The following is a 10746-nucleotide window of genomic DNA, read 5'->3' on the forward strand; positions in this document are numbered from 1 at the left end:
TCTTTTTAACTTGTACATCTTGTTCTGCAAGTTATTTAAATGGCACCATCAAAATAAAGTTGCAGATCTAAAGAGTTTGCAATGTAAATCGAGATGACTTTCAGAATTAATGAAACAGGTGGATGGTTAACCCAAATGGTTAAGATTCTAATTACAGAACTTAATGCTATTAAATATTTTCAGATTATCATGTTACATTTATTTCAAGAACAGAAATGGAGAAACGTAATTTGTACAATGACCAAATAAAACTAAATTTCAAGAGACAATGAAGAAATAACTTAAAATTACTTTTTAAAACTTGTCAACACGGATACAAAGAAAAGGTTCTTTAGTTACCCTTTCAGGAAGAGAAACCAACAAATAAGAAACTTGTGAAAGTACACTAGGAAATTAAAATGGTTTAATAACTAAGAGTCCTCCTCTGTTCCAATTTAAATAATATGCTATTCTTAAACATTTCAAACTGAATTTAGAAAAGAGGACATATTTCACTTTGAATTACTTAACAGATAAAATAGTGAAGGAAGTTGATATTTAAGCTTTCCATGTGATCTGAAGGAAGTGATGCTTGAAAGATGAATTTCTTATAATGGCACTCATGATTATGCAAAATTTAAATGGCTATACAAACAAAGGAAGACTAAATACACTTGGGTCACTCAGTATTCTATAGTAGAGTATTATCCCATTCTCCAGCAACCAACATACAGATAAGTAGAGATTAACATTAAAAAAAAACCACCTAGCCACCCAGATCCAGGAACTACCAAGAAGAAAAGCACAGCTCTATCAATATTGGCAGGACAAGCTACTGTATGAAAACAAAGAGAAGACTCCACATTCACTCATATTGATGATGTTACCTACTTAGATAGTGAAATACCTGCAAGCAAACAACCAAGCTCCGTTCCAAACACTCCAGAATAAAAATGCACAAATAAAGAACTCCAGTGCTTAACCGAAGCAGTGTTAAGAGATAATTGAAGCTTCCTTGCTGAATTTCCCACTCCCCCCTATTTTGGACAGGTTGCATGAATGGCAATAAATGTGTTTTTTTTAAAAATAGAGAGAGAGAGAGAAAATATTTATAGGAGGGTTTTAGGAGGTGTTACAGAGCAATTTGCTATTAAAGCTGAAACCAGCAGGAGCCCCTAACTGAAGTAAGGCTAACATTTAAAATAAAACAAGAACCCCATGGACTAAAAGTAGTGTCCCACTGGTGGGGACAGTTGAGTGCACCCCCTGGGGAAAACCACAGAAACATCTAAACATTAATTAAAATGAAGTGGCCAGCTGCTGATTTTAATATCCTGATTTTGTTTGTGTGTGTGTGTGTGTGTGTGTGTGTGTGTGTGTGTTATATATCTCGATTTAATATCTATTATCTATCTATGAAGCGTCTTGGTAGCCGTTTAGGCTAAAACTACAGAAAAGGTCCATTGATATTGTTGAAGTTTTATTGATGCTTCATAGATACAATTTCTTTCCTTACTAATTTTACTAAGTGAGGATGAGAGAACAGCAATGGCAATACAAAAAAACCCACCATGGTTCTAATCATCTGAGAACAAGACCGCTAACAGAGCCACACAATGTTGGAATTGCAGATCCAGGGGAAGGTTTGTTTTTTCAAGCACTGAGGAGTAAGGGACCAGGCTGATATATGACTTAAGTTACATAGCAACCCCTCCCCCCCTATATATGTTTGTGTGTCCTTAATATCCTCCGGACAGTAATTTGTTTCCTTTGGGGGGGGGGCTTGTGAGAGATGAACTATAAATGCAAAAAGCCACTTCAATTTAATCTGCCATCTGTATAATAGCCTGCGATTTTATTGCTGTCCAGTTCTGCTATTTTCTTTTAATACTTTTGCTCTTTTCTCTTTCTTTCTGTCTTTTTTTAATTGAACAGCATTCAGGGTAAATTACTTATGAGAAGCTTCATTGAAATCAGTATATTAGGCATCAGCATGACTAACATAAGCCCTATTAATTTCAAATGGATTTAACTTAATGCAAATGCTGCTGATGAATTCTAGAAATGACTTTTTAAAAAGACAGCATCAATTATGATTTATATAGCTGAGTCCATGTCCTGATACAAATAATATGGTATTTATGGAGCAACTATTTTGCCTCTCAACCTCCTTCCTATTAACAGCTGCCAGAACTTCTTTAAACATATTTTTAATCGATCAGTGTGTGGATGCCTGATTAGATAGGGCTCTATGGGATAGGGACAGGAGAAATCTTAGTCACCTCCATGCTCCTTTTAATCTCATTTTACATCTCCCAACACTTAACGCATAAAAAGAAAATCTTGAAGTAGCTCCATTTTAGTAGATTGTTCTAGGATTCCATTCTGCATCCTGAGGCCAGAAGAGAAAGTTAATTTCCCTTTCTGGGTTTGTATGACATGGTTTGACTCACTGAAAATTGCCACAGCCATAGAGAAAGTTATCATAATTTCTTAACATAATGGTTGGGTTTGTAGAAATAGGGAGAGAGGGGAATAAAAAAAGTTAACATAGAAGACACAACTGCATGACTAAAGTTCCTCTTTTTTACATCTACCCTCTTAATCTTTTTTTACCACTCCCATCTTTCATGGATGTCCTTAATATGTTGAACATTTAAGTGACCTAATGATCATGTATTTTGAAAAGTGTCAGTAAATCATCATTTCTCAAAAGCAGCTCCTTTTCTTATTCATCTTTTCTCTCTATGCCTAATAAAGCTTTCTCTCTCCCCCCCCCCCTTTCTGTATCTGGGCATGCCAACTTCTCATATCTATCCTTAATTTCAGCATTTTTTCATACGTACCTTGTTTGCTCTTCTGTTTTACCCTTCTTTCTCAAAAGAGTGAAAGCTGTTGGTGGACTGTGTCTGGTTTGCAACCCAACATTGTAGTGTTACTAGTAACCAAGACCCAGGGCTTCTCCCTTTTCTTACTGTTCACAGATATGTGTCCAGGTTCAGATGAGGCCTGAAGGTATGTTGGAGTAATTTGTAAACTTCTATAAAGGGGGAAAAAAACTCTTGTGCTGTATTTATGTGCATACTTCTTTTAAGAAGTAAAATTAGGTATTTATTTCAACAAAGATTGCAGATTTATTCAGATGTTGATTTACCTTTACAAATGTTGATTGATTTGTTTCTGTGAAATAGAGAAGCCAATTTAAGACTATCCAACTAGAAGTCTGCTAACAACTATTAAAATAATACTAATACCTACACAAATGGAAATTAATCAATATAGACAGCTATCTTTCCAATTTGTTTGCCTAGAGGATTTAAATAAATCTTCAGTTGATTGAGAATACAGCCTGATATTGTTAGAGAAACACAGATTTTTTTTATGGTGAGCCCATCCTTGACTCAGTGTAGCTCAGTACTCATTGGCTTTCCTGGATTTTTGACAGGAATCCATCCCAACTCTAACAGGAGATGAGTACTGGAACTGTTGTGGTCCAAAATTAACAGCATGAGGAAGAAAAGTAAATATTTTAGTAGACATGTTATGATATTAAGTTTTATTTTGAAAGCTCCTTATGTTTTCCAAAAACTACTTATGAGTTCCAAGATGCCTGGACAGAAGTGCTGACTTTGCAAGTGGATGATAAGCTGTGGTGATTAGAATGCAGTATTGCAGGTTAAATCTGCCCACTGCCAGCAGTTTGATTTTGACTGGCTCAAGGTTGACTCAGCCTTCCATCGTTCTGAGATCAGTAAAATGAGGACTCAGATTGTTGGGGAAAATATGCTGACTCTACTGTGAGGCACTATATAAGTCTAAGTGCTAAGTGCTATTTCTATGATGCTGATGACTTTCGTTTCATCTATTCTCCAGTATATCAGAACTTTCCTAAGATTAGTCCTTATTAAGTGAAAATATTTGGATCATAAATGCAAGTTCATGACTGTTCAATTTAACTAAATGTATAAACTGGCAAATTATGAATAACACTTATAATTTAAATAACACATTTTTTCACTTCTATTCTCTTAGTATTGGATGTCAGTTGGCAAAAACTAGGTGGTTAATATTCTTTCATTGTCAGTTGGGTGGCTGTTTAAGGGGTGAAACTGAGGATGTTCATAGGTGATATATTATTTTTACCTGTGGACTGGGCCCATGCCTATCCTGATTCCTTTTTATATTTCAGAGGAGCACAGCTGGTCGGATTCATGAGATGATTAATGCTGTTTGTGGACAAAATTGTGCCAGCCTTGAAAGAAAAGCGGGTGAGATCCATGCTGAACAAGCCATTTATTGATACACCAATTTTGGACAACAAAGCAGTTCAGGAAACTGATTACCTGGATCATTTTCATTTAAAATTGAGACCCAGAAGAAAATAGCATTGGTTGCTCTAAAGTGGACCTTTGTCAAGACCAAGATCAGGTGCATTCTTCCTAGTTCTATTAGACCCCCTAGCAATATTTGATACTATTTACCAAGGAGTCATTTAAATCACCTTAAGAGCTGGGAGAAGCACTGTTTTGCAGTAGTTCTAGTCCTGAATTTCCAGTTACAGTTGGTGGTCACAGGGAAAGTTCACAACTGCTGTAAGATACTGTATCTAAGACTTGGCCTTTTCTGTTATGCATTTAATATCTACATGGATATTGTTTGTTATTTTGTTATTTTGATTATTTTGTTATTCTGATTATATTAAATCTTTATCATGGGTTGGGACAGAAATGTTGTGAAGACTCTGAGTCAGTTTCTGGAGATTGCCAGGGACTTTATGAGGAGAAAATAAGCTTTCTAAGCAAAGGAAAGCTGTTATTTATTTACTTGGTTCCTTGATTCATTGGCTCCAGCAGATCTATGAAATTTGATGGGCTTCTTGCAGTGTCAGTTCCTGCTGAAACTTCAGTTAGAAGCTGTGCTCTTTGCCTTACTTCACCTGGGGTGCCAGTTATAACCCTACCTGTACCAGACATTATTGGTATTGGTGATTTATGTTTTTACCACTACTCAATTATTAGATTATTGATATGTGGCCTAAATAAAGCTGCCTTTGGAAATGACTTGAAAGCTACAGCAGATACAGTATGCAGCGGCCATGCTGTTGGTGAATAGATCCTGCTACTGCAGGATAACACATATTTTGTAGTTGTGCTGGTTGCTAATTGACTTCTGGGCTCAACTCAGAAAGCTGCTTATCACCTTGAAAGCCCTACATGGCATCGCACCAGGTTGCCTTAGGGACCATCTTATCTAAAATAAGTCTGCCCATCTTTTTAGGTTCTCAAGAGAAGCTGAGTTCAGGGTTTGTTCCCATATGAAGTGAGTATTATGTGGGCAAGGCATTTACTGTTGTAGTTTTAACAGCTTATAACACCCCACCATCACCAACAACACACACACACACACACACACTGTTTGGACTCTTCTGCTTCTGAAATTCTGAAAACTTTCCTAAAATGTTTGGAAGCATCAATGGGAAGTGATTATTTTTTTTAATTGTGTTGATTATTTTCAATAGTTTGTTGCCATTTTAAATTGTTACAGGCTTACCTGAAGGGTGAGATTGGGGTAATAAAAAAAAATACAATGAAAAGGGAATGTAAAGGTCTTGACTTAATAGGAATACAATAATCAGAGTGGTTCTCACAAAATAAGGGACGTGTTGACTCAGTGGCTAAGACACTGAGCTTGTCAATCAGAAAGGTCAGCAGTTTGGCAGTTCAAATCCCTAGCGCCGCGTAATGGAGTGAGCTCCCGTTACATGTCCCAGCTTCTGCCAACCTAGCAGTTCGAAAGCATGTAAAAAAATGCAATTAGAAAAATAGGAACCACCTTTGGTGGGAAGGTAACAGCATTCTGTGCGCCTTTGGCATTTAGTCATGCTGGCCACATGACTATGGACATGTCTTCTTTGGCTTTGAAACGGAGATGATCACTGCCCCCTGGAGTTGGGAACAACTAGCACATAACAATAAAATAAAATAATAAAATTGTAAATCAGATGCCCAGTTTCAAAAGATTGAAGTAGCAAAGGATGAAAAACTCCTAAAACAAGTTCACAGAAATGTTAACAAATAACAGAACTGCAAATAATAAATAATTTTAAAATGTTTCCCCAATGATGATATACACATTTTTTCTTTTCAGTATTGTTTTATTACACTGATTGTGCTTAGGTTTGTAGCCACAAATTCTAGTAAGGATAATTTCAACAATATTTTCTACAGAGCAACATGTGAAAGGTTAGCATTTTCAACTAATTACCAGTTATAATTATATAAATGATTTCTTCTGTGAGATAAGTTTTTTTTAAAATCTACAGTAGTCATTTATATTGAAGTGCGTATAACCAAGGCTATGGTTTTCCCAGTTGCAATGTATGGCTGAAAGTTGGACCATAAGGAAGCCTGAGCACCAAAGAATTGAGGCCTTTGAACTATGCTGTTGGAGAAGACTGCTGTGAGTCCCTTGGACTACAAGGCGATAAAACCAGTCAGTCCTACTGGCCAAATCAACCCTGACTGCTCTTTAGAAGGCCATATCCTGAAGATGAAACTCAAATACTTTGGCCATCTAATGAGAAGGAAGGACTCACTGGAGAAGAGCCTAATGCTGGGAATGACTGAGGGCAAAAGAAGAAGGGGAGGGCAGAGAATGAAGTAGTTGGATGGAATCACTGAAGCAGTCAGCTTAAATGGACTCCAGGGGGTGGTAGAGGACAGGAAGGCCTGGAAGAACATTGTCCATGGGATCACAATGGGTCGGACAGGACTTTGCAACTAACAACAACAACAACATTCATTTATGAGATAAGTTTTACACTGATATTTAGACTGCCATTCTAGCATGTAGCCTTGTCAATTCTAGTGCAGTATTATAGCAGATGTTTCAAATGCATAACATTCCAGGTTCAATCTCCCACATGTCTAGCCAGATTTTGTTTTTTTTGAGGAGGAGAAGGGGAGATCCTTCTGAAAATCTGCTGCAAGTCTAGACAGATGTAGTATATGGAGGCTTTCAATAGTTCTAGGACTAAACATGCACACAAATATAATAATAATGACAATTAGTATCCTATTCCTTCATATTTCAGTTGTGAAAATATGGCCTTGTCTACAGTCCTATCCCTTGAGCTAGTTTTTTTTTTAAGGAGGGATCAGATCTATCACTGGTGACCTTGGAAGCTCACACATATTTGTTTTTTAAAAAAAACATACAGCTATCCACTTCAATAGATTTTCTATTATAGTTTGTGGAAAATCTTGTCCAATAATTAGTGAATTTATTTGATTAGCTTTATAACAAACGCACACATAAACACACACACACATATATACATATGCATATACACTATAGAATTAGTGTGTTAGTATTTTTTTCCATATATTTAGATTTGCAGCTCTAAGACATTCAAGCACATCTCCAGAACAGAAAAGAGATTCAGTTGACAGCAACATTGTATTACCTACAGAGACTAAATCCTCAGAGAGGTGTCCAGAACAGCAATAGACACAAGGATTTATGACACGGAACAGCAATTGCAATATCTAGTGCTAAACATTTAATCTAAGGTTACAGTTTTTACTACAGATCAGAGCTGAACTCAGCAGAATTAAATCTTCAACGGCATTTCAGCAACCCTAAATTCATTGGATACTGTTAATAGTGGCAGACTTCCAAAATGCATTTCTTTAATAAGACAGTAAAATATAAAGTTTCCTTCTTAAAAAAGAAAAAGAAAGAAGCCAGCAACAAAGAGGTAATGAAAAAGTGATGCATCTGAGCCTTTCTAAGAATTACCATCATTTATTCACAATTGCTTCTTTTTTTTTAATGGAGAGAACTATTTAGAAAGTAAAACCAAACCGGTATTTCTTTGTTTCCCCTTGTAGGTTGGATGAAGATAAGAATTTGCAAGCCAGTTGGTAGCCAATTGTCCCTAGGCTATCCAAAGGGATACAGCAGCTGTTGCCTTCTTTTTCTTGCTTAACATAACTTTTTGTTCACCTGCAGTTAAAATAAATTTATGTGGAACATACTGGGATGTTATTCAAGTCCCCAAGGCAACTCCATTAACTTTTCCAGGAGCTCCATTAAATGCTTATTAAAGCAAACAAAAATACTTTCAGATAATGCAAAGGTTCAGCATTAAACTTGTGAAAGTATGGAAAGAATGAGGAATGACCAGTATGGCATCCTTAAATGCCCTTTTTGTATTCTAGAATTGCCTCACATATGGCCAGAGTAATCACCTGCTGTTTAGATATCCCTGCAAGGCATTGCTTGCTCTAAAGTACTTTGTCTTTTATTTAGATTTCTTAGGCTTTTGAGATTCTGACTTGCTCCTTCAAAATGGATAAGCAAAGAGGAGGCATCACTAGATAGAAATTTTACTTCTTGGGGACCAGTTTTTGACCTACATTCTATAAATAAAACCAAGATAGGCTTCACCCTTTTCCCAAGTACAATATGTCCTTATGAACCTACGTATGTGTCCTAAGAGCCAATACGATGCCACAGATTGCAAGTGAAATCACTAGGCTCAAAGTTGGTCCGAGAAAATTCAATTTTAGACTATATCCAGCCATTGAAATTTAGACTGATATTAAGACAATTGATTTTTCTGTTTCTTTCCTGTCACATAGGGTTATTGAGAGGATAAACAAAGGGCAGAGAAAGCACTGTGAAGAATCCTGAATTTCTTTGGATAATAGAAAGTAGTAAATTGTAATGAAAACTCTTAATTAAAAGTTGATTGTCCTGCTTCTACAAATTGAATAAATGATTGGAGGGGTTGTGAAGACATAACATGTTTTGTCTCTGTAGTGGCAAGCTTCAGCTATGTCACCATGCAGAAAACTCCTAGATTCCAGGAGAGCTCCTGGCCAATCTTTGTCCATCCAAGATCTCCTATCATAAATTTATACTGGCCGAAAACTCTTCCTAACCATAGTCAAATGATGAAGTAGCAAGAAGATAATATGAAACAATGGTGGCATTCATCTGTATTGTTCTGTAACCCATTGCCATCAAGATTCAGCGTTGTCTCTTGGCCATTATTTTTGCAATAGTTTATATTACTTATAACTCCAGGAAAGGTTTTTTTTTATCTCTTTGTTAATATTATCAGCTATAGTTTCTTTCATTTCATTTGAGCTTTTTAAATCAATACTACCATGGCTATGAACATCAAGACATTTTGCCACCTCCTGCTGTTCTTTCTATATCTACTTTAATGAAAAGAAGGACCAGGGGTACATGACAGCAGTGTTAGATTTCAGGGGCTGCAACAAAGAAGATGGAGTCAAGCTATTCTTCAAAACATCTGAGGGAAGAACAAGAAGCAATGGATGGAAACTAATCAAGGACAGAAGCAAACTAGAACTAAGGAGAAATTTCCTGACATAACAATTAAGCAGTGGAACAACTTGCCTCCAGAAGTTGTGAATACTCCAACACTGGAAGCCATTAAGAAGTTATTGGATAACCATTTGTCTGAAGTTGTGTAGGGTTTCCTGCCTAGGCAGGGGGTTGGACTAGAAGACCTCCAAGGTCTCTTCCAACTCTGTTATTCTGTTACACTTCCCCCAAATTAAGATTAAACTAAGAAGTCTTTGTATAACCATTATTTTCATTTTATTGAAACCTTATTATCAGCTTTGAAACCGAGTATTTGTGACAAATCTGTGGTGCTGATTCCTTGCAGAACATTCAACTTTGTTTTCCAAGACACACACATACACACACCACTAACCCTATTTACAAAACAACATAATTGTGAAGGTATCATTGGCTATTTTTAATCCACTTCTAGGCTGAGGATAACAAAGATGGACCATTTTTCTTGAAAGGTGAGCTAGTCAATCCCAAGAGAATAGCTTTCACTTATCTTCCATATTCTACAAAACTGACAAGAGTGCTTAAAGAATCAGCCACAGAAAAAGAGCCCTTCATGTCAACATTAAATCAGGAGGTCCTGATTATCTTTCTCCAACCATAATCTCTACAATGAGCTCTTTTTCCTAAGAGTGGATTTCCTAAGGCTTTGGTGGAAGGATTTGTAGAACATGCCAGCTGTACAAACTAATATGTGCCAGGAGACTACCTGAGTAATGGCAAACTATCATTAATATCTTTTACTGTGGACCCTTACTTAGTATTGCTTTTAATATAATATGATTAGCCCAGCATTAAGTCAATGAACTATCTTCAACAGTGGTGGGTTTCAATTTATTTTACTATTGGTTCGCTCATGTGCATGTGCAATGCTTCTGCACATGCGCAGAAGTATCCAGACAGGTGGGCAGAGCCTCCTGCTGTCGCCACTACTGGTTTTCCCGATCCAGGGCGAACTGGCAGAAACCACCTCTGATCTTCAACCCTAGATATTATTGCTCCGTTTGACCCTTACAACTTCCAGTGAACACTCATTCAATTTTTGCCTAGGCTGGTTGACACATATTCATTTTGCTTTCCCACAACTCCCCACAATGGGGACAGTAGGACAGGGAAAGTAGGCATGCTGGTGCACTTATGTGCACAATATCCCAACATTACCTTACGTTCCCTTAAAATTATTTAAATTGCAATGGAGGATATTATTTTTGATGAAATATCAGTTGGAGGAATAAAAGAAATAAATATTTCCTGTTCCATGATTGCTGAGCAACAAAAAGCTTCTGTACTGGTGTCCAAGGAAATAATGCAGGACCTGGGAGTGAATATTGTGGGCATACATCTAGGAAAGCAAAGGAAAAGCATAGAGAC

Source organism: Thamnophis elegans, chromosome 8 (assembly GCF_009769535.1).
Source record: "Thamnophis elegans isolate rThaEle1 chromosome 8, rThaEle1.pri, whole genome shotgun sequence".
Lineage (NCBI taxonomy): Eukaryota > Metazoa > Chordata > Lepidosauria > Squamata > Colubridae > Thamnophis > Thamnophis elegans.